The following is a 7080-nucleotide window of genomic DNA, read 5'->3' on the forward strand; positions in this document are numbered from 1 at the left end:
AAGGAACACAAAAAGAGTAAAATTTCAAAATACTAAAATGTGCCCATATTTCATAACTCACTACTTAAATATTCATGTAAGACAGACTTAAGATATTGGACTTTAAATCACCCAATACACTAATGACTTCGTCAATATCGGCGAAGATCAAGCGATTGATAAACAATGTAAATATTGGATGTAGATAAACGCAGGATTTATCAAACATTTTACTTTGTTCTAAACCTCTTAAATATTACTCCACTTTACTCCACTCCATCATTAAAGGTTGTTTAAAGCGGGGCATGGATGATCGCTTTGTCAAGGTAAATATATATGGAAAGTGTCATTGAAGTTTCAACAAGTCTGTTGCATTATGCATAAAAATGTTAAAGATGCACACTTACTCCCAATAAGATTTACCACAATTTATCAGTTTTGATATTCAAAAATGGATGAATAAATGTCGATAACAATTGTCCTTATGAAGGACACCGAGTTTAATTTGAAGGAAATGAGCATAAGACATGATATTTTTACCTTATGAGACTAAAGTATAGCACAGTAAATATTTTATCATTTACCAAACATTTAATATTTATTGCGCTTTCTGCTTTTATATACACGGTTACAATCTTGTTATCAGAAATTAAAATTTTCGATAAATGCATTATTTAGTAAATAGTTAAAGGTTTAACAGTCAAAATTGATGTATGTTATACATGTGTATTTATTGATTTTGAATAAGTGTGTCACTTTAATGTTAGAACTATAATCTTCAATTTCACAAATGAAATATATTGTAATTTTATATATTTCAATTACATCCTGAAATTAAATACTTATGAATGCGGATGATTTTTTGCATCTGTTTTGCAATTAGATATTACACTCGTCATAAAGATGGAAGAAAAAAAACACACACATGCAATTAAACACTTAATGCATTTACACGTGGAGATTGTGTTTGTCGAATGGCAAATCATCTATTAGGCGGAATAAATTGTTGGTTATTTTGGTAAAGTATTAACAATGACATGGTCTTTTTTTGACACAAATGATGGTGATATTAAGAAATCTTTTCTACATTTCCGATCAATATGAAAATCGTGCACAACATTTTAATATCAGAATACCCTTTATTTCTAGTTTAACTTCTTGCTAAAACCATATTTTTCTGTCAAAATAGTGTGAAAGAAGAGAGAAAACTTCGTGCTTCCATGTCGAAAAAAGTCCGGCAGGTCAATTCACAGATCTTTAACAAACCGTGGCATTAGAAGAGAAAGATAACCAATTTGAATAACAAAAAGCCGTACGAGAACAGGGGGTCACGGAACGAGACACAATGAGAAGACAGAGTAAGTGATGTTTGAATGAGAAGGATTTAAGTAAAGGGGAAAGAGAGAGATTTAGAAGAGGGGATGGCGAACACTTAAAAGAGGGACGAAGATAAAAAGGTAGAATACTTAGTGATTAAGGAACGAGAAAACATAGTTTAAAAAGTAAAGTAGGGGACGCGGGGAAAGAAGTTAGTAATTAGGAAAAGGCAAGGAATTTTAAGAAGTGGAAGAATGAAAGATAAAGATAAAATATGCAGGAGATACATGTATGTAGATGATAGAGGGAGTCAGTGGAGGTGTGGAGGGGTTCATAAGATAGGGGTAGGAATTGTTAGGAGACGAGGCATAAAGAAAGGGAAGACCAGGATTTGTTACGAGTTAGGCGAGGTAGAAAGAACATTAAACGTAGCAGAGGTAGGAAATAGAAATAGAAATTAATTCGAAAAGGGTTAGAAAGCTAAACGAACAAAGAAATAATGGTTCGCATAGGAATTGGAAAGAAAGAGAGTAAGCAGAGGACGTTAGGGTGAAAGGTGATGTGGGAGAGGAAGGTTAAGAAGAGTTAACGAAAAAGAGATACAGGGATATGAAAATCAGGGAGACAGAAGTGAGTTATAGAAACAGCTGGAAAAACGCATAGTGGAAGAAAAGGAATTGTTAGAAAAGTGACAATAAGAAGATTTAGAAAGATCGAAAGTTTGAACAATGGTTAGACGGACAGCTAACTAGAATGAGAAAAGGAAGGTAAACGAAGAAGAACGAATGCCTTTAATAATTTGGAAAATATAACAAGCTACAGGAGGGAAAATGAGAAAAAATGCTTTCGGAGAGCAACGTGATGGTACCACGGTAAAAGCTATATGAAACATCACAATTTATGATGAAAAAAATGCTGAAGGGGTCAACGAGTTTGAACAATGGTTAAAACTATTCCAAACATCACAATTTATGATGAAAAGAGGGGGGTCAGACCATATAGTTAATGTTGTAGGAAGCTGCCCTATTTATGGTGACAATAAACACGTTTTAATCGATCAACGTGTGTGTACGATACCTGAAAATGATACGAGCAAAATATAACTCTGTGAGGGGATCCAGGTGTTTATTTCATAGTTAAAGCTAAGGTGATGAATCACGTGACTTAAAGGAGTCCTCACATGGGTCATGACGGGTCACAACCGATCACACGTGTGTAATATTTTATATTTGCTTGTATTTTAATAATGCAACCCTTAGCCAGTATGTCAAATAGATGGAGTTTTGAAGGTCGATGCAACGCTGAAATTTTAGCAAAGGATTGCATCATTACAATAAAAGCAAATCTAAAATATTTCACGCGTGTTGAAGCAGAAAATAGCATAGTCTTGCATTGTAAACCTCACAATGTTAGTGGTTAATGTGTGAGAAGGGATTTAAGTGTTGGTTATTTATCATTAAACGCTTTTTTGAGCGACTCTTCCCACAGTCCGAGGTTTTACATATGGCTGTGTCTTGTTCCTGTTCTTAATCCCTCTCTGGTGTCTGATGTTATAGATCAGAAATAAGATATTATGAACAATGATCCGTCAAAGCATAACCGGCGCAACCACCTTATCTTTTAACACAGCCTAAATGACAATTACGCAAAAAATAATACATAGGAAATTTCGCATCCTGTTATGAGTCAAGGGAATTTAACATTGGATGGTTAGTTTAGGATTAACGAGAAAGACATTCCTTAAACTAGGCCTTTAACATTACAATGCAACTTCCTTATTGCCACAGAGAATTTCTAAATCAAAAAATAAATATATTATAAAGATGCAATGGCCTATGATGTTATCGGGTATATTTGCAATATAGATGTAATATATTATATCCCCGTTTTTCAACCTGAACATAATATATTTGTATCCGGGTATAATTGTATCATCTAATCTTGCATATTTTAAGAATAAAGGTCGACCTGAATAGAATCGGTATCGTTTTACCTTGACATCAAAACACAGAGGCGGTAAGTTTTCCTCAAATTAATTCAACCATTTGATATTTGAATTAACATTTATTAATAAAAGTATGTAATTTGTATGTCAGTTTTATTGCATTTATTATCATAGCAACATGTCTATCAATTCCCATAACTAGAATACATCATATGAGTGTTAACATTCGCTCGCGGTGTTGTTACCTAAAAGTAAAAATCGAGCCACACGCTTTTGTATTTAAGGTGCAAGTTGTACATTAAAACATATGTAAATATCATTTGCATGTCTAAATCGAACTATATTCTGTATATATAGGAATAATAAACCCAGACATGCAGAATATATACGTCGCAACAATGCTAGAAATGTGAAAGTGGAATTGTGGTAAAGGTATCCGCCTCTCACCCAATAGCAGGTTGTGGGTTCAATCACAGCCCGGGGGGCCTTCTCTTGTCCTATTATAATGAACACCTCGTACTTCTTTCTACCCACGAAACGACATCGAACGTGATTCTTTAAGCTGACAGCTTTCGTCAACCAAGTCACATTCAAGTTAAAACTCTAAAATAAACTAACAATTATATCAGCTGTATAAGGTACAAGACATCACAGGTGGCAGTAACGGTGACAGGACCTACGCGAGTTTTTGTTGAAAACACAGATTCTGATGATGTAGATAATATTGCCTACCAAAGCATTTTCGGTGTCGATCGCAGTTTGGGCGTCAAATATTCAGAAATAAATATGGGCTTATATTGAAGGTGTACATTTTTGGAAACTATATCAAGTTCTTAGTCGAATGCAAGTAGATTGGAGACATTTGGTTGACAAATAAGATAGTTACGAGCTTTACAAAAAACAAAATCGTCCGTTAGAGGTCCTTAACATCTTTGAAGTAAGACTAATATCACCGCTGAATATGCGTTCATGCTCTTTCTTAATGCATAAAGGGTCATATACATGTGTTTCTAGACGAGCTGCGAACATCATCGTAACGATTCTCCTTATTATGCATGTGAATGTTTACATCGACAACGGTTGGTATGAATAAACGCCGTTCCCGGACAGTACCTAACCGAAAAATACGCAAATATATTTTTTTATATAATAATAGTAATTTGTTTTGGGGCGGGGGCGTGGCAAAAGGTTGGAACCTGTCAATGTTACTGCCACCTGTGAAATACATAGGTATGACGAAAGTAAAAAGCATGCACGGTCGCACGTAGATATGAACTAGAACAATGGTAACCTTGTTCGATTGGTCGGTTAGTGTCCCCCATGTTTGCCGGCACTTTTGCGTTGGTATATGCATTCGTTTCTAAATTGGTCTCGTTATCTTTCGATAATATCCTTTTGTGTACAAAACATAGGCAAAACGATACATGTGTTTGCTCATGGTGCTTAAAGATAAGCGAGATCTTGAAAGTATCACAGTATCTATAAATTCGGTCAGGATTGACATGTTTTGAAATAATTCCCTTTTTTGACATGCTGAAGTATGTATACATATTTTTGATAAGCCTGTTCAAACTAGTTATATAAACCCTGTCGCACTTCATTATATTATCAATTCAACTTTTTTCAAGTATTTAAGAGCAAAATAGGATATAAAAATTTTGTTTTATCTTTCTAACATACTGTTTTGGCTGCTTTGTAGTAAAATCTAAATGGAGCCGAGTCCATATCTTGACCCGATCCATTTTTTTGCAGGAGTAAACAGGATTTCATATCAAACTTCAAAGTGCCTGTCTGGCGATCCATCCAGTCATATTATATATAATTTGTTTTGTAGATTGTGCATTTGCAAACTTATGTATTTCATTGAACTAAATAAATATGTTTAAACTAAATAAGTAAGATTAAGTGCTATGTTACCTTGACATGATTTTAATTGCATGTCTGACGACGTTTAAGAAAATAATAGCTGTAATAAGAATTTTTTCAGTGAAATAAAATTGATATTTCACTGTTTGAAACAGTGGAAATATCAAAAAGATATTTTACTGTTCCTCTCTCAGTTCCAAATCAAACGTAAGCGCACAGAGGGGCGAGACACAATTTCAACGACGTGAACACCACTCTTGTTATGTATATTTTGGTGCTCACTCGGTGAATTATATAACGATCTAACACTGAAACAAATATGTATTCTCTATTCACTCCTACGCACAGGGTACATGCAGAAGGTATAAAATTCAGCTCTCTATAAGCTTATCAAATATTGCTCACACTGAGCCAATTTCTGACCACTGTGCGCATGAGTGTATTACTAATCCTGGCCCCAATTTCTTGAACCATTCTCAAAAATAAATACAAAGTCATAGAACTAGTTAATAAGTCAACTTGATGACATTATGACATTATTGCGGAACTGATATTTATAAGTAACTATTAAGATACGTATTACAAATCGAATACAATTACAAGCTTAAGTGTCTTAAGTGTCTATATCCTTATAATCTTGTTTATAAATATGAACAAAACACAGATAGTAATTAAAGACTAAGGGCACGATATGTATGTTATTTTATTATAAGCTGTATAATTATAACAGCCATATAATACTCGAGTTTTGTTGGCTTCTGATACGATATCGTTTAATTATCATTCTTTGCAGAACTAGTCGATATCCTATTCACTTTTTTGTATTTTTGTTACTTTCGCTCAAGATCTCATCCAGTGGAAACGCAAACTTGAATCAAACGTTTAAAGCATACAATCTTTTGGGCGAACTATAGATTTGGTAACCTGTCTAAAAAAGTGAGGTTTGATTTATTACTGGAATAAAATGTAAAAGCTTTTCATGATTATAATCCTGTCACCACCAAAGTTACCCCTTCCATCGCCGTTGTTAACTGCCTTGCCGCAACAGTGACCTTTTTATCACCGTTGTTTACACCTTTATCGCCAGGGTAACATTTTTTCACCATTGTTTACACAATTGTCGCCTGGGTTACCTTTTTGATCGCCGTTATTTACACACTTGCAGCCAGGATGACCTTTTTATTGTCTTTGTTTACACTCTTGGCTATCAGGGTAACCTTTTTACCGCCGTTGTTTACACACTTGCCGTCAGGGCAACCTATTAATCGCCGTTGTTTGCACCCTTGCCTGCATGGGTAATCTTTTCATCGTCTTAATCTTTCATCGTCACACCTGCAACCAGAGATACCTTTTTATCGCCGTTGTTTACACATCTGCAACCAGGGTTGCCTTTTCAACACCGTTGTTTACACTTTTGCCGCCGGTGTAACCTCTATATCGCTGTTATTTACACCCTTGTCGCCAGTGTAACCTCTACATCACCGTTGTTTACATACTTGTCGCCAGTGTAACTATTCAATCGCCGTTGTTTACACGCTTGCCGCAAGGATTACCATTCCATCGCCGTTGTTTTCATCTTGGCCCCCAGTGTAACCATTCCATCGCCGTTGTTTACACCCTTGCCGCCAGTGTTATCATTCCATTGCCGTTGTTTACACCCTTGCCACCAGTGTTATCATTCCATTGCCGTTGTTTACACCTTTGCCGCCAGGGTTATCATTCCATCGTCGTTGTTTACACCCTTGCCGCCAGGGTTACCTTTTCATCGCCGTTGATTACACCCTTACATACATAGGTAACTTTAACTTTAAGATTGATAGTTATCCTTGAAGTTTAATGTTATAACAGTATATGATTTCTTAGATTTAAAGCTGTTTGCAATCGTTCTATGGCAGATGGTTGTCTTCATAGGACTGCGTTATATTTTAGAGGAAACAACACTCCGTATCTAGTTGTTAATTACTTAAAGTTGT

This window comes from Mya arenaria, chromosome 7, assembly GCF_026914265.1.
Source record: "Mya arenaria isolate MELC-2E11 chromosome 7, ASM2691426v1".
Lineage (NCBI taxonomy): Eukaryota > Metazoa > Mollusca > Bivalvia > Myida > Myidae > Mya > Mya arenaria.